Source organism: Podarcis liolepis (genome assembly GCF_965112155.1).
Source record: "Podarcis liolepis genome assembly, chromosome: 7".
In the NCBI taxonomy this organism is placed as follows: domain Eukaryota; kingdom Metazoa; phylum Chordata; class Lepidosauria; order Squamata; family Lacertidae; genus Podarcis; species Podarcis liolepis.
Genome location: NC_139561.1, coordinates 56,184,583 through 56,203,359, shown reverse-complemented (window position 1 = coordinate 56,203,359; position 18,777 = coordinate 56,184,583). Strand labels below are relative to the sequence as shown.

Genomic DNA, 18,777 nt, shown 5'->3' with positions numbered 1-18,777 from the left:
CAATAATATATATTGGAGGGCCCGTTTCCCCTCACAGAGCTGCAATTCCCAGAGTTCCAGGTGAAGAGGGATTGATTCTTAAACCGCTGTGGAAATTGCAACTCTCTGAGGGGGAGATAGGAGTCACCAGACAGCTCTCAGCACCTGTAAGAAACCACAGCTCCCAGAATTCATTGCGGGAAGCCATGGCTTAAAGTAGCATTGTAGCACTTTAAATGTATGGTGTGAATGAGGCCCTGGTCTAACAGTGCTCCTTTCTGCAGCATTTTATGCCAGTAGTCAGCTGAAGCGCTGTTGTTGAAAGGCCTGGCGTAAGTTTCATTTGAGGCTTCCCTGCACATTTTTCTCCTTTCCCTGACAGTGCCCTTTGTCTTTTCGACAGAGATTTGTTAAAGAGGTGTTTGTTTTCTTCAGACAATTCTATTTTTAAAACCTTCAGAGGCTGACACCTCTTTGTTGTTCCTGGCAAAATCAAAAGCAGCATGCTGTCAGGCAGCTCTATTTCTGATCGAGCACTAGGCAAGATATCACAGAGAAGAGAAACAAGAGTGCTGTGATGTGTCAAGAAAGATCAACAGTCTTGACTTAGAGGCTTAAAGGAAACATCCGCCTCAAAAAAAGCACCTGGCTTCCTCGCCCTTTCATACTGGTAGTCAAGAGACCTGTGGGGCATTTCTCCTTTTCCGTCTAAAATGCTGGACAAGACCCCTTCACTGGATGAGGAGATAGTATGGATGTAGGAGGCAGGAAATGTGATGAAACTAATACACTGGTACCTCAGGTTACAAACTTAATTTGTTCTGGAGATCCGTTCTTAATCTGAAACTATTCGTAACCTGAGGTACCACTTTAGCCAATGGGGCCTCCCGCTGCCGCCACCGCACGATTTCTGTTCTCATCCTGAGGTAAAGTTCTTAACCCGAGATACTACTTCCGGGTTAGCGGAGTCTGTAACCCGAAGTGTTTGTAACCTGAGGTACCACTGTATAGGCAACTTCCAATTGCCATGGGGGTTACATTCCAAGGCCCCGCGCATTTAAGCGAAATCATGTGTGTTTGAAACACCATTGAAAAGCCTAGAAACACCTGGTTATGATGTGAATGTGGCCTTAGTCAGGCCCACTAGCCCATCTAGTACACTATTGTCTATGCTGATTGGCAGCATCACTCCAGGGTTTCAGGCAGGAGTCGCTCCCAGCCCTACCTAGAGATGCTGTGGATTGAATCTGTGGTTTTCTGCATGCAAAGCAGATGCTCTACCACTGAGCCATGTCCCTTCCCCAATTATAGGGCTGTAGGCCATCTAATGTTCAGTGCAGGAGATCCCCAACAGATAGCTTCCCCACCTCTGCTTGAGGAGAATCTTTGCATTTATTCAACACTGCTGCATCAGTTAAATTCAAGAAGAGACTTCTTTTAACCTGAGGCCATGTGCATACACAGAGGGGTAAAGAGCTGCTGGGGGCTGGTTGGGGTGGGTGGAGGAAGATGCAAGTGAACTGACTGAAGCAAGAGCTATAGCAAAGTTGTGCATGCTCTGGTTCCAGAATTAATTTGAGTTAAACTGAAATGGAGTAAGAGTTGAATTCAGAGCCAAGACCACCAGAGGAACAATAAAGAATGGATCAGTGGGCAGTGGCTTACCCCTGGCCCTTGTTACCAGTAAATTATTTCCAATATATCTTGTTTTATGGCTGTGCTAGTTGGGGCTGATGGGGTTGGACTAGATGATCCTCAGGGTCACTTCCAACTCTACAATTCTGTGGTTCTATGATTCTATGTACATGAAAATGTACCGTTTAATGGAGCTGTTGCTTCAGCACAACAATTTGTCAGGGGACAGCCCCAAATAAGTAAAGTACCCATATCCACCGAGGTAACCTTTGTGTATGTTCATGCTCAGGTTCTTAATCAACAGCTTTTTAAAAAATCTAATTAGCTAGTTAAGCTTGTTTGATGGCTTCAATTTATTTTGTTCGGGATATGGTTATTACCTTGTAAACAGGAGGCAATCTCTAGGAGTTACATAATTAACACTGGGAGAGAGACCTTTGCGCATATGTAAGATGGAGCTGGATTTCTTTTCTTGATGGAAACTAGGGATGGCAGGATCTCCTAGTGCCTCATTTTCCCAATCTTAAATTCAGTTCTCAAATCTGCAGCAATTTGCATTAGAGAAACGGAATTGTAAAATTCAGATAAGGGCAAATTTTGAAGGATGGCTACATCTATTGAGGACAAACCTGGTTCAGAAAAAGGAGCACAGTTATATTTCATTTTTCACATTTCCCTGACTTCGCAATAGTTCTCAGCTTTAAAAAAATGCGTATTTTAGGATAAAATGCATGCAAAAATGTATATTTTGTGAAATAACTTTAAAAAGAAAGTTAAATAGTGGGCAGTTCTATATATTTTTAAATGCAGATTGATGCATGAATGTATGGGCAGACATACAGATAAAATGTGGAAAAGTCATGGTCTAGAAATCGACAGATCCATCCCTACTATACACTTTATGAAATGGATATTTCACTCCATTTTCTCACCTAATAAACCACTCTGTGTGAAGTGGCTCTAAGGATAGTTCCTGCAAGTGTTTTAACACTTCAGGGCAGCATGACAGAATATAAGTGTGGACCTGGGGCACCTGTCACAGGAAACCTGAGTGAGAGAGTATGTGCAATTCATCTGTCTACATTCTGCACCCTGAATTAATTCAGATAATAGATTAGATACCCACCTTTGCACAAGCCGCAGGGCTGTTTACTACAAACAAGTAGATAAAAATCCATAAAAACACACAAAAACATATAACTCGCCACTAAAAACTACAAGCAGCAGCAGCAAGAACAACAACAATCAGGTCTCTCCTTCAAATACCTGCCGATAAAGTCACCCAAAACACGCCAAATGCACCTCAGAGGTCAGACCAGATGCACCTCACTAGGGACAGAGTCCCACATTTGAGGAGCCACCACTGAAAAGGCCCTTACTGGGGGGCACACTACTTCTGAAAAAGAGATAGGACAAAGTGGGACATGCCATTTTGGTCCCATTGGCCACCCCATCCATGTGAAAAGGCACCTACATCAGCCACCACTGCCCTCACTCACAGAGAGTTATTTCCATGGGAGCATCCAACTCCTGGCATTCAATGAAATATTGGGTACATGTTCAATGTCTGAGTGGCTAATTTAATACAGACAGAAACCAACCAGGAAGAGCAAACAGTGTCTTGAGCATTCCCAGCTTGTGTTTTAATTGCATTCCCAGCTTTTTGACCCTCTAGGAGCTCTTGGAAGCAGGAGTCCTAAAGAAGGTATTGGCTGGATCTTAGATTACAGCTGAGACAAAAGTGTATGTTGTATAGATCAGGATCGGGCCGGTATAATTAAATTTTGAGCCCATCGCTGTTTCTCCTCTTTTCTTCGTACTTCAAATGTGGTGGGATATTGGCAGTGCCATGACTAATGTGAGGAGTAAATCAAGTGTGATTCAAGCTTTGAAGTCAGAGATGGGAGAAAGAGCAAAATTCGGCTTGGTTTTCTCCTGCATAAATTCTATAATTTCATGGAAGAAGGAAACCGTGTGACTGATTTCCCTTCAGAAGATAAGCGTGCTTCAGATGCACGAGAGCTTCAGATGCTGTTATCCTTCCCGAATAAACAATGAAAAGCTCACTTCACAGTGGAGGGGAATATTTCCATAGATTGGGATAATCTATTTCCCCTCTTAATGCCTCAGTTGTGGCTTTTGGGGACAGGAAACATCTTGTTCTCAGCACACGGTGTTCCTTCTCCTTCTCCAGTGCATGTGAAAGTGCCACATATCAGGGTACGAAGCTGTGCCTGGGTTGCACATGTGGAAATGAAGCAATAAAAATATTACTTAGTTTTTACCACTTGGGACAGTTAAATGGTTCTCCAAGGGGTGGAAATTCCTGGACTTGGAAGACTAGCATTTCAAAGAGAGAGCAAGGTTAGAACTCTTCTCCCTTGCACGCTGTGTGTGTGCATACACACATATGTGCAAATAGTGGCACTTGATTATGCAATCGCACACTCATAAATGGTATACTGACAACTGCTGTCATTTACAGGCTATGTACCAGGGCACACTTGTGAGCTGCAAGAGAATTGTCATTATCTTGTGAGAGATACTTCGCTTCTTACGAATCAAATATGGAGGAAAAGCCTGTGCCTTGCTTCTCTGCCTAACTCAGTGCTCTGGTCTTGACTCCTTCTAAGCATCCTGTACTGGGATAGGTACTTCTGCCTATCTCTGCTTCACTTGCAATTGGATTGTACCATTTCTAAATGTACATATACAAGAGTTACCTAGAAGAGACAGTCAGTCGCATCTCTGCATAGGTCAGTGCACTGAATGCATACCCAAATCATGCAGAAATGCAGGTGGCTGCCTCCTTGGAGGGCAAGGACTCTTTCTATGACCCTCTAAAAACAAGCCTTTTAATGTTTAAGACTGAATATGTATTTCCAGTTTTAATTGATGGGAGGGCATGGTTCAGCTTGCCAGATGTTTGCAAAACACAAATGGAATAAGCTGCTTGATCAGTATACATATTTTAACTCAAGAAGGAATTTTGTCCCAGGCCTAGTTGGTTTGTGGGCTTCTGTGTTTTGTTGTGTGTGTTCTAAAAGTTGGTTTGTGGGCTTCTGTGTTTTGTTGTGTGTGTTCTAAAAGCCCTCTTAATATGGCTCATTGACTCCCAACATCTTGCCCTTAATATGACAGGGTTCACTAGTGTGGCCCTTATTTATTCAATCCACTCTAGGCACATGGACAGATGGATCTCAAGGAGAGTCTGCACATCTGCATTCAGAGAATCTTGGCTGGTTCACATCCCATTTCCCATTTTTACCTATAACTTGAATTATCCTCCTACCCTTAAAATAATTGCTCCAGTGCCCTAACAAATCATGGCTGCAATTGAAGTTCTTACCCCATTAGAAGAGGCAATGACACTTGGTGGACCCTGCAAATAACCTGCATGCAGGAGGAACATCAGAAGAGCCCTTCTGGGTCAGGCTGGTGGCCCATCTAGTCCAGCATCCTATTCCCACAGTGGCCAACCAGAAGCCAGTAAGAAACCCACAAGCAGGACCTCAGCATGAGAGCACTGTCCCTGCCTGTGGTCTCCAGCAACCGGTACTCAGAAGCATGCTGCCTCTGGCCTCCATGAGAACATAAGAACTTGCTGGATCAGGCCAAAGGGGGCCCATCCAGCTTCACATTCTGTTCTCACAGTGGCCAAACAGACGGGCATCATACAAGTGGGACCCAAGCACAAGAGCACTCTCCCCTCCTTTGGTTTCCAGCAACTGGGATCCAGAGACATAGTGACTCCAACCACAAGGAATGACCCTAGGCATTGCCGCATCATCACCCCTTACCACATGTTTTCCACATGTTAAATGGGAGTCAGGTTCTTTCCCCTAGCCCTCGCTCCCAGCGACATCGCAGGCATGAATACGATACAGATTATAAACTCCCTTTGCACATTAGCATTCTTACAGAAAATGATAAATATTAATAATAATGGTGATGATGCCCTTTATTTCCACTGGGCCTCAATTAAGAAGTGAAGCCGAGCGCCTTCGGAGTGCAAGCGACAGGAGCACAATTGAAATATACTGAATATATAATAGGATCTGTGGGTTCCAAACTAGAGGAGGAAGAATGTCGCAGGCATTAAAACTGTTTTGTGTCTCCAAGATTCACACGCTATAGAAAGTAATTGGATCATTATATTGCTGGGGACATTTATTGCCTGCTAAGATTGAGGTTGGCTGTGTTGAAATTTGCATTGGTTCCACTTCTCCTCCTACTGTCATCATTTCGTCACCCGTGGGAACTTTTAGCAATACAGTTTTCTGGGCCCACGGTCTGTTAACATTAATTTGGGGATTGCAACTATTAGGCTTCTGTAGCCTGATTTAATTAGGTGCAGGTTTTTCCTCCCGGTTTTAGTCATTGATTTAGTTTTCTTTTAAACATATTTTAATGTGTCTGGCAAATCTAATCTCTATGGATGTGTGTGTTTTATTTTTTTAAAAAAAAATTCTTCGTGAAAAACAAATATTCACAAAAACATTCATTATAGAGTAACAAAGACTGAGGAATATAATGCATGGTGCTTGCAGAGGTGTTTAGGGGATGGATGGATTTGCTCATTTCTATTCCATGTCCATTTCATCTTCATTCAATCACAGCTCCATTCTGTGTTTTGTAGATTTATTTATTTTTTAAGGCAAGAAAACAAGTGTTTATATTGTATACATTTTATACCCATTCTTCCCATAAAATACACGCTGTTGTATATACATCCTCCCCACAAAATGTGCACTTTGATGCATTTTTGGAACCCAAACTGTTTTGCAAAATTCAGAGACATGCATGATCTGATGGATAGTTGCATTCCAATTCATATTTAAGCCCGGGCCTGGCAAATTAAGTTGGTTCACTCAAGAATGCAGACTGAATGAATTTATCCAGCTTTCCTAGAGTGTATCTTGAACCCTGATATTGCAGAGAGATTGCATGGAGAACAGAGTGAACAGATGCCAGTGGATTCCCGCAAGAGACATGTGCCTGTGCCCCTTTTCAGTGGCTCTGCAGAATTCTCAACAGTTGCAGTGGGTAGGGGCTGCCCACATCTGAAACCAATTGGCCACCGAAGTGTTGGCTGCAGCAAAGCATTGCTCAGTGTTTTCAAGAATGGCATTTTGTAGATAGCAGGGTACCTGTTCATTTCATGATGGTGTTGTTCAACAGCAAGCTCTCCTAGCTCTGCAGCAGTCCAGGACAAGCCTTGCGGCGATCCTGCAAAGCTTCTCTCCCCAGCTATCTGGTATAACTGCAGGCACCCCTAAACACGATCTGAAGCATAAGCTGCCATCACTGCATTTCAGAAGAAAATTCAAAGGGAAGAACTGTTCAATAAACCCTACATGTACACAATCAACCCTTTTCCTCACACATGCATCAGATGCCACTGCAGTGTAACTTGTTAAGGAGGTTTACATACAAGCCCACTTGAAATGAATGGAGTGCTCTGGTTCTCAGGAGCATGCAGTCCTGCTCACTTCTGGAAACAATGATGTTCCAACCTTGGAATGGAAATTTGGAAATGTAGTTCATTTCCCTCCCAGGCTGGACATAGGCTTTTAAGAAAGATGATGATGATGATTATACCCCGCCCATCTGGCTGGGTTTCCCCAGCCACTCTGGGCGGCTCCCAACAGAATATTAAAAACACGATAAAACATCAAACATTAAAAACTTCCCTAAACAGGGCTGCCTTCAGATGTCTTCTAAAAGTCAGATAGTTGTTTATTTCCTTGACATCTGATGGGAGAGCATTTCACACGGTGGGCACCACCACTGAGAAGGCCCTCTGCCTGGTTGAGGAGTGACTGAAGAGAAGGATCACTTCCCAACATCCATATTTCTTGTCTCCAACTGTTGCCTCTGGTCAAACAGGCTGGACAGGATTTCAAAACAAGACAAAAACCTACTAGCTGGAGGTGAAAGTGAGATGGTTGTGTACACATCAGCAATAACATTCCCACCCACAAACACCTTCAGGTTCAGACATCACACCAAACCATGGTTAAGGAAGCTCAATTAAAGTTTGGTGTGAGGTCTGAACTGGCAGACCACCACAACTGTGTTTGCCTCAACATGTGAACAATCAAAGTGGGGGTGGGGTAAGACAGGGCTTCCCATGAGGCAAGTTGCCTCAGGCAGCAGATCCAGCCTCCAAGGAGCATGACCCTGCTCCTCTCTGGCCTCCTTTTTACTCCCCTGCCATAGGGGTGGGATCTGTGGCAGTGGCAGTGACAGGGGGCAGTGGAAGAGAAGGGGGGCTTGCCTTTTTTTGTTTGCCTTAAGTGGCAAAAAGTACTGGGATGGCCCTGGGTTAAGGACACATGTGGAAGCCTGGACCCACAGTGATTTATAAGGCTCCCTCATTTCAGGGACAGATGTACTCATATTTTAATGAACTTTAATATAAGCCCCCTGCAGACCTTTCCCACTCCACAAAGCCATTGTCTGAGTGAATGAGATGTACAGGGATGATGGGGGTGGGAAGCCATGATTGTTTAAGGTGTTATTGTAGCACATTGAATGCATGGTGGGAATGTGGCCTAAGAGAGAGAGCAGAGGGTAGGACTCTGCACCCATAGGCACCAACTCTTAGGGGCCCAGCTCTTTTGCCCCCCTCCAGTAATTTCTTTGGGGGCTGCTCCCCCCAATGTTCAGAATGACCAGGGGGTGGAGGAGGCCAGGCATGGATCCAAGTGTGGCATGGCTTCAGTGGCCGGCTCCTCCTGCTGCCATAGAGGAGAAGGGGAGGAAGCAGCCCCCAGCCAGTGGCAGTAGCAAGAGAAGGAAGAGGAGACTCATCCTGGAGCCGAGCGGGGCACGGCATGATGTTGCTTCAGTGACTGGCTCCTCCTGCTGCATAAGGGACAGATGGGGGAAGCAGTCCCCAGCCAGTGGCAGCGGGAGGAGGAGGCCAAGAGTGAGAGAGGAGGAGCTGCCAGCCATTGAAGCCCCACTGCCACTGTGTTCGGCTCCGCCCCTGGCTCCTCCCAACATCCTGACATCACGCATATGTCATGGCACCCTAATCTTCTGCGCAAGTTGGAACCTCTGTCTAAGAGCAGGCTGGGTTCTTCATGCATGAGCTCGCCAGAGGCAAGAAGCAAACAGAACCACCCATCCCACCGATGGCCTGACTTCTTTCCTTTTTTCTAGAGAAGTGGAAACTTCCCAGCAAACTGCTGTGCTGCCTGGTGTGGTGAGCAGAAGATGGCTCTAATGTAACACTGATAGAGACACTCCTCTGTCTTAAGTGCTATCCAGCCCAGGAATGGGTTAAAAAACCTTGAGGGGAGAGACAGCAGGGAAGGCACAGTGTATAGGGGTGCAGGAGAGAGAGCGAGAGAGAGCTAGCTTTAGATCGAAAGGTCCATATTAACAAGGCTATTGTATAGCAGTCAGAATCCAATGAACAAAATTGGTCCAAAATTTACTAGTCACCCCTGGGGTGATATAAGAGCAATTCAAGCATAAGAAGATAGTTACTGCAGCAGCAATAATATGTGAGGGTTTGTGGGCTTTTTAATGGAAGATTTATTTTAACAACATCGTCATTTTGAAAACATATTGACTGAGATGCCTCTTAAGAGTGATTTTTTTTTGCAAAGTGCAGATATATGGGGGGTAAGGGTCCTCTTCCTTGCCCTATTTATACTATATTTAGAAGCATCGTGAGAAAATTGACACAGTAATGATAGCAAAACAGTAGTGACTTCAGCATTTTTTATATCTCTGAGCTCCCTGGACATGGCAGGTTACAAATGATGATCACATAAAGAAAGAAACCGTTCTGGAACTTTAATCAGAACTGTGGACGGGGGGTGGGATTTAATTCAGTTTGCATTAAGAGGCAAATCCACCTAAGTCACGCGTTCCAAAACAATGTGCTAACTGAAACACAGTGCTCCCTTGAAATTCACACTTCTCCAAATTTTACAATGCAGTTCTATAACCAAAAAGGGTAGAAAAAGTATGTTTATTACATGTGAAAATGCAATTAAACACCATTCCTGTATATGAAAATGAACACAAATGTCAGCAGGAAAGGAGAGGTCTTCTGCATTTCTCCAGCAATGGATTCAAACAACTAGAAGGGAGATTCCGACAAAACACCAGAAAGAACTTTTTGACAGTAAGAGCTGTTTGACGTTGGAATGGACCACCTCATAAGGTGATGGAGTCTCTTTCCCTGGAGGTTTTTAAACAGAGGATGGATGGCCATCTCTCAGGGATTCTTTAGCTGGGATTTCTACATTGCAGGGGGTTGGACTCAGTGTTTCCCAACCTTGGGCCTCCAGCTGTTTTCGAACTACAATTCCCATCATCCCTGACCACTGGTCTTGCTAGCTGAGGATTATGGGAGTTGTAGTCCAAAAACAGCTGGAGGCCCAAGGTTGGGAAATGCTGGACTAGATGACCCTTTGGATCCCTTCCAACTTTACAATTCTCTGATTATATTATTATATCAGGATGGTGGCAGAATGGAAATGGTTACACTCCAACCCACATATTGTAAGCTTAGCAGGGGGCCCCTCGATGTGGTTTCACTACCCTCAGAAGCTCAAGGGGTGGTGACCCAGGAGATGGTCTTCTCAGTGGTGGCCCAGAACTCTCTCCATACAGAGGTGTATCTTGCACCTTCATTATACAGCTTCCAGGGAATGCTGCAGAAGCACCTCTTTGCCCTAGCTTTTGACACTTGAGAGGTATGTTTTTAGGACCCACCTTATTTCTGTGATTATAAGTTCTTCTAAACTGTTGGTCCTGAGGGAGGAGGCAGGTGACTTTCCCTGCCTCTAATATTACATGTCATACAGTAAAGGCTGTATTGTCTGGGCTGTGTCCACTCATCTCAGCATCCTCTCTGTTAAAAGGTTTTTTCCTGGTTTTTGTAATGCTTCAAACACCTGCAAAACCTGTTTAAAACCAGAATTAAAGTTGCACCTTGGCTGTGGAACTCCCTCCCCACAGAGTGGCAGAATCCGAGACCAGGGAGAAGAGTCGGTGGAAGAAGATTGGAAGAAATTTAAAGACTATTTACAGAAATATTGCAAAATTAAAGAATGTTAGAATGATGTCAGAATGAAGTTAAGTGGTTTTAGCAGTAATGTTATAAAGGTGTATGTAAAAATGGATTGTTTACAGGTGGAAATTCAAAGTTATAATATATTAAGTTAAAGGATTAAGACAAAAACAAAGAGGGAAAGGAATTGCTGAATTAACTAACAGAACTGGAATACAAAAAAGGGAGGTGTGAGGAGGTCAGGGAAGTAAGGAAATGAAATGTAAGGCATGGAAAGATTAGTGTGTTTTTTAAGTGTTTTTTATCTTTTTTCTGTATTCTGTTTTTTTTTCCTTTTTATTTTTTTGTTTTTTCCTCTTTTTATTTATGTAATTTCTTCTTTGAAACTTTAATAAATATCTTTTTTTTAAAAAAAGGAACTCCCTCCCCACAAAGGAACAAGTGGTGCTGACATTGTCCATCTTTTGTTACTGGCTGAAAATGTTCCCGTCCACCCAAGCATTTTGGGAATGGAGGCCTGGATTTAAGAGTGTATCCGTGAATAGATGGCACTTGGCCTGCTCTATTAAGTATTCTAATTGCTACATTTTGCTTATTTTAGCGGTTTTATTGTTTAAAATGTATTTTATTGTAAGTCGTGCTGTGATCATCTTTTGATGAAGGGAGGGATAGAAATTGCTTTTATAAATAAGTAAGCGTATCATCGTGGTGCAGTGCTGGCAATCTAAGCTATTGCCTCCGCACCCTTACAGTGCAGGATAATATATTACAGTGATGATACCTTTAAACACATCTGAACTAAAATCAGATCAGGGCTGTTCACATGCTGCGCTGCATTCAGACACAAGGAGTCTGTACCCATGTACGGAAGTTTGTGTGAATGATTGTATATGTGGTGAATTTCTTCCTATATATAGCTAAATGTAAGGCTGTCATCACACAGCCCCCATTGGAGGATCTGAAGCATCTCATCACAATCCTGGATTTGTTTGAAGTTGGGGGGCGGCGGGAGTAAAGGAGAAGGCTGGTTTTAAAAGGGTGGTTTTAAACAACAGCAGAGGTTTGAATAAAGCAAGGATAGAGGGACGCAGAGGAGCTGTGAGGATCTGGAAGGAACTGTGATGAGATGTGGAGGCCTGGGCATGTGGGACTGGCAGGGCTGACGAGCAGTAAGAGCAGGGGCAGCATAAACATAAGCAAGTGGATGAAACTCCTCAAAAATGTGGAGTGCAGATTGGAAGTACAGCTACCCACATGTAGTGTGTACCTATGTACGATTGTGAGGAGTCTTCTGCTATAACATTTTAGAATAGTGGGGTGGTTGGTTTTTTACTACAATATGAGTCTATTTCACATGTGTTTTTAATGTACTATAGTTGTAATGTATTGTTTTCTTCTGTAACACTCACTACTTTCCACTTACATGGGGTGTGGTTTTTGTGCTCTTTGGGGACCCTCTCCTCTTTCTATGCATATTTGATTGCTCATCAGTGCCTTGCCTGGTCCATGGCCAACAGTATGTGCCCATCCCCATAATTCATTGCTACCCAAGTCAGAGTTCAGTATCATCCCACCACCAATGGATTTCGTTGTATATTTTTGTGAACAGTTGCTGCATATTTTATATCTAGATCAGGCCTCTGGGGGCATTTATTCTTTCAGTTATTTTATATTTGATGCTGGATATCTGGCAGCATCTACTGGTTGGTGGCTTACTGGTTCTTCCCCAGCCTCAAAGCAACTCACACCAGGTTGCCTCCCCCTTCTGTCTCTCTGCAACTCACTTGATGCTTCATGTTGAGCCCCAGCCGAGCATCCTTTGGCTGATCTAGAAGAGGATGGTGTTGTGGTTGCTAGGAGACTGCAGGTGGTGTTCCCCAGTCATCTCCAAGCTGACCACAATCTGGTGGGGAAGATGCCTTGGAACTGCTTATCAACTGCATCCCAGCCTCTTCCTCCCCCAGAGAAGCAAAATGCTAGCCCGGCCAGGCTGTTCTTCAGAGGAGATGCCAGCCACCTGGCTCGCTTTGGCACCCCCTGTTGGAGACAGATGCCCAGGCTCAGCTGTTTGATGAATGAGAGAGTTCTACAAAGGGTTTGAAGCAATAGGAGGCTCAAGCCTATGAGGTGTTCACAGCGTCCCCAGTACACATTTAATTATTACATTCTAACTTTTAAATACTGGGTCTTGAAGAAGAGAAGAGTTTGGATTTGATATCCTGCTTTATCACTACCCAAAGGAGTCTCAGAGCGGCTAACATTCTCCTTTCCCTTCCTCCCCCACAACAAACACTCTGTGAGGTGAGTGGGGCTGAGAGACTTCACAGAAGTGTGACTGGCCCAAGGTCACCCAGCAGCTGCATGTGGAGGAGCGGAGACACGAACCCGGTTCACCAGATTACGAGTCTATCGCTCTTAACCACCACACCAGACTGGCTCTCAAGTGCACAAGAAGACTTAGGAGCAGGAATCGTGTAACATGGCAGAACCACGAAGCACACCTGAGAATCAGGATAAAAGATCTTGGCAAAATGATTACAGAGCAACATTAATTTCCCAGAACTGTATAGTCTGAAATTATGTTAGAATCAAATAAACTGGATGTACTGCTGCCACGTTTTCTGGCTCTGCATGCAGGACAGAGGGAAGGTAAAGGTTCAACAGGTGCAGCTTTCCCTTGTGCTGCCTCTCCATGCTTTATGCTGAACCTCTTTACATCAGTGCTGAAGGCACAGAACGTGTCAGAAAAAAATGGCGACATCTCTCCAGTTGCCCCTTAACCAAACAACAGGCTCTCACATGCATTGACAGTATTAACAATTCATAAATGCACCAAGGAGAAATAAAAGGCTTTAGCAGCTCTGCTGAGTCTTGGAGGCATTGATTAAGCCCTGGACGTGCTGGTCTGTCATTATAGCAGTTACTCAATAAGCTCAGGGTTTGTCTGTCTCTTCCCTTTGTCATTGTCCTGGCTGCCCCGCTCCATCTCAGGCTGGCAGCAATTCCGGAAAATGAACTGCCGCTATGGGATAATCAATTAATAAAGCCGTGGACTGCTTGACCGAGCCTTCTAATGAATGCTAACATGAAAACACTGGTCTGACAAGCTGCAGGCCATGGTGTGTTATGCACTCACTACTTTATGAGCTTGTGGGGTGGGGAGGGTGGGGGGACGGCAGTTGCGGCGGAGGCACAGTGAGAAAAGGCTGCCTCAGGTGGTGGGCTTTGCCTGGAGATAAGAGTGGCAGAGTAGGAGACAGGGTTGGCCTGATGGTGTAAGTGGTTAAAGTTTCTGAATAGGACCAGGGAGAGACCAGGGTTCAAATCCTTACTTAGCCACAAAGCTCACCTTGGGCAAGCCATTGTCTTTCAGCCCAACCTACCTCACAGGGTTGTTGTGGGGATTAAATGAGGGGGAGAAACATGCAACCACTTTGAGCTCCTTGAAGAAGAAGGTGGAATATAATGTGATAAATAAATTAAAATAAAAGCACAGTTGCTATGGGAGCAGGCAGTTAGATAACCTGCTCCCAAGCTGCTTAGAACTTCAAAGGACATCAGCAACACTTCAAATTCAGGCACACGCCTCTTCCAGTTGAGTTTTTGTGTTTTATTTTATTGATTTTCCAGCTAGTGGGTTTGGAGGAGCCAAGGCTGTGCTTGGTGTGGCAGTGCCCCATTTTCCCAAATGAACTACTTTCCACCAGTAAAGAACTTATTGGCAGATTGTGCTCCATGTTGAGTTGAGTTGTGTCTGTGCTCTTGTTTTATTATTTAAAATTTCTCCTCCCACCCCAGTGACCAAATAAGCTATTCAAGGGTTGTTGATGATGACGACAACAACAACAGCAACACCACACTATCCTCAGCAGCTGAAACCTATGCAAAACCATCACAATAACACTAGAAAATAAAGTGGAATTCACAAATAGTTAGCATTTGCTGGGTTTAATCAATCAAGCATAAATTTGCCCCAAGTAATTGTGCAGTGATTTAAAAACATATTAATATTAATGCAGCTACTTATGATAATAACTGCAGGTATCTTGGAGGAGCATCTTAGGAACCCAGAAAACTGCTCCATACAGTTTCAGATTGTTGTTGCGACTAGCTCGGCACTGTCTAAGCTGACTGCCAGCCATGGCTCTCCAGCGTTCCAAGCAGGGAGCATTTCCTGCCCTACCTGGAGATAGCAGAGAATTAGGCTTCAGGGCATTGAGACCTGCAAGGCTTCCTTTTCAAGCACAGTATGTTTGCTGGGGGAATTGGCTAAGAGGCGAGGGATTTTGGGTGGGGGTGTTGTTTTGTTTGAAAAATGAGAAAGTACCGGGTTTTTCTTAGGCAAGAAAATGAACTGGGCTCATTCAGCTATTTTGTTGAATAAATTGCAAGAATCAATCAATCAATCAATGACCACTGGGACAACAGACAGCCCTATCGGAAGGGCACACACAACCCACAATGTCAGAAACAGGCCCATTATCATGTAGCATTGTCTGCCTTTCCCACTCAGGTATATGCCAGGCAAACCTGCTGCAATGCCAGAAAAGGTCTTTGTGTTGTTTTCTTTCTGGGTATGCAATTTACGTACCTGTCCGAATACATTATTTGGACTGACTTATGCATTGGCAGAAAGTGGTGTGTTTTTTCCCCCCTAAAAGAAATAAAATATATTAGTAAATCCAATTTTGGATTTTCTGCGTGTACACAAAGTGGACTGCTGGAAAGTCGCCTTTTGATTTTAATTGAAATTGATTTTTTAATATCATTGCCACCTCTCTGGAGTTTATGGAACTCTATGATTGACGCAGCTGTGGCCCATCTTTCATTCATCTCTCAGATCCCAGATTTGCAAAGTGTTGATTCATGAATATTTGTGAAATCTAGATGCAGAGGTAATAGTGTTTCCTTCTCCACAAATGAGGTGAGTTTCTGTTACATTCACAATATTCTTTCTTCATCTGATGCATTTACGAAATGGCCACAACTGAAGATTAGGTCTTGGATGGCATGGAGTGTGGTATTTTAAAAGGGTTTTCAGGGGCTACTTTTCTTCTTAACAGCAAATAATAATAGTACCACTTGTCAACATATTTTAAACCCTTCCATCTACAGCAAAGGGACTTGAGCCTTTCATATGCAAACCTGAGAAAGATTATGGCGATGAACCAAAGGCGGAATCTCCAAGTGACCACTGCAAAATCAACCATTTAATGCTTTATAATCAATCACACAGAGCCTAGTTAAACTATGGAACTCGCTTCCACAGGAGGAAGTAATGGCCACCAATTGTTGTTGTTGTTTAGTCGTTTAGTCATGTCCGACTCTTCCTGACCCCATGGACCAGAGCACGCCAGGCACTCCTGTCTTCCACTGCCTCCCATAGTTTGGTCAAACGCATGCTGGTAGCTTCAAGAACACTATTGTCCTCTGTCGTCCCCTTCTTCTTGTGCCCTCCATCTTTCCCAACATCATGGTCTTTTCCAGGGAGTCTTCTCTTCTCATGAGGTGGCCAAAGTATTGGAGCTTCAGCTTCACGATCTGTCCTTCCAATGAGCACTCAGGGCTGATTTCCTTAAGAATGGAGAGGTTTGATCTTCTTGCAGTCCATGGGACTCTCAAGAGTCTCCTCCAGCACCATAATTCAAAAGCATCAATTCTTCGGCGATCAGCCTTCTTTATGGTCCAGCTCTCACTTCCATACACCACTACTGGGGCCACCAATTAGATGGCTTTAAAACAAGAAATTTATGGAGGAGAGGGCTATTGATGGCTCTTAGCCATAATGGCTATGCTCTGCCTCCAGCATTGGTCTGGAGGCAATAATGTGTCTGAATATTAACTACTGGAAGCTACAGGAGGGGAGAGTTCCTCTTGCCCTCTTGCCCTGCTTGTGGACTTCCCAAAGGCATCTGTTTAGCCACTGTGAGAACAGGATGCTGGACTAGATGGGCCGCTGGCCTGATCTATGGAAATTTGCATTTAGAGATGTCTTTGAATGCATATTTTTTCTTTGAATGTATATTTTGTCTTCCCCGCGCAGAGCTACAATTCCCAGAGTGGTTTAACAGAGTTCTTCACAGAGAACTCTGGGAATTGTAGCTCTGTGAGGGGAATAGGGGTCTCTTAACAACTCTCAGCATTCCTAGGATTCTTTGGATGGGGGAGTCATGACTGTGCAAAGTGGTACCACAGAGCTTTAAATGTATAGTGCAGATGGGGCTGAATTGTCTACACCTCCAGAGCCTCTCATCTGGGCAGATTCCTAGACACTGAAAGAGGCAGGCAGGAGTCTAATGCAACCTATGCATTAATCCTAGAAAGGAGTAGAAGTTTTAGCAAATGTCTCAGGGGTGATCCACTGTGTTGCTTTCAATTTTGTGCATAACCATTCATTCCCTTTAATTCTTGGGAGGTGGAGGTCAGGGAGAAGAGCTCCATACACCACAGCCATAGCCAAATTTACATTTTGATAACTTTTTTTAGTTGAGAATTGTACTGGAATATTTGGAAATGTGAGAGTCACCCGTAACTAAGTTCTGTCAATCCAAAGGTGGCAGGATATGGTCATTCTGTGTTGGACTTCATTGTAGGAGATTTGCAGTCAAACCTAACCATGCAAGTTAGTGTGTGAAGGAGGTAAGGACCGCAGAGTTCTAAATTACTGGAGTAGACTCTGTGATGTCACAACCCCTCTTCTCCAAGGAGGGAGGAAGTGGGACTTGTTTCCTGTTCCTTGCCCCCCCCCCCTTGGGATGGAGTTAGGCATGCCTTAACTTAGCTTTGTGCCTCATATATGTATCAGAGGTTGCATTACTGTATACTTTTCCAGAGCATTTACTTGTGTTTTATCATTGCTCCTAAGGAAAATGCAAGCCTGAGACCTAGTAGCTAGTAAGGGACGCGGGTGGCGCTGTGGGTTAAACCACAGAGCCTAGGGCTTGCCGATCAGAAGGTCGGTGGTTCAAATCCCCGCGATGGTGTGAGCTCCCGTTGCTTGGTCCCAGCTCCTGCCAACCTAGCAGTTCGAAAGCACGTCAAAGTGCAAGTAGATAAATAGGTACTACTCCGGCAGGAAGGTAAACGGCATTTCCGGGCGCTGCTCTGGTTCACCAGAAGCGGCTTAGTCATGCTGGCCACATGACCCGGAAGTTGTCTGCGGACAAACGCCGGCTCCCTCGGCCTATAGAGCGATATGAGCGCGGAACCCCAGAGTTGGTCACGACTGAACCTAATGGTCAGGGGTCCCCTTTATCTTTACCTTGCAGTCTGTTGTCTGTTTTAATTAAAAAGGGGGTGCCTTAAGGAGCTGGAACATAATAAAAAGATGGTTTAAAACCCTATTCCTATGCGTTACCAAATCTGCCTGTCAGATTTAAACTCTGCTACTGAGGCTCTTTATGTGCGAGCCCTGTGTTTCCAAAACAGGCACAAGCTAAACCCCTCACATGAGTCCATAGAGGATCAAATATAATTAATATATCCTCTTGCTGATAGCCATCATTCACAGATACTGACTTCCTCGGTCATCCTTAGGGGAGTCAAAGTGGGATACTACAGAGACAGTTTGGCACTTACCTCACATGATGTTACTTCTCCAAGTTGATTTTATTAAAATACATAACCACCTTTGAAAGTGTGACTTCAATGTGCCAAAATGCCCAGAAATTGGAAACAGAATGTAAATACTTCCTTTATTCTTGCTTTAACAATGTCTTTGGGTCTGACTCATGTTCTTAAAACACACCAGCATCTGGTACCCTACAGATGCTGGCTGGACTACACCTCCCATCATCCCTGAGCGTTGACCTTGTTGGCTGGGGCTGATGGGAGTTGGGGTCCAACAACATCTAGTGGGCCACTATGTTTGCTACTCTTACCTTAGATGTCATTGTTTTAGAAGTAGGCAACCACTCTCTTTTGCCCTAATAGTCACACAAGGGGGCCAGGAAATTATATGCCGCCCAACACTTGAAACTGACAAGTATCTCATTGCTCAGTCTTGCACAATTACTTCTAGGCCATTTTGCACATCTCTTATCGCATCTGAAAGCAACACAGTTATTTTTCTTCTTGTATCTTTTTAGCTCTGATCACTGACAGGTCTGCTGCACGTGAAACGTAAC

At 44.2% G+C, this 18,777-nt stretch overlaps 1 protein-coding gene across 1 annotated transcript in view; it reads left to right on the top strand.

Annotated features, from left to right (window-relative positions):
* CHST8 (carbohydrate sulfotransferase 8) overlaps positions 1-18,777 on the top strand; it is a 242,317-nt gene that overhangs the window by 71,868 nt on the left and 151,672 nt on the right. The gene's annotated exons all lie outside the window — the stretch shown is intronic.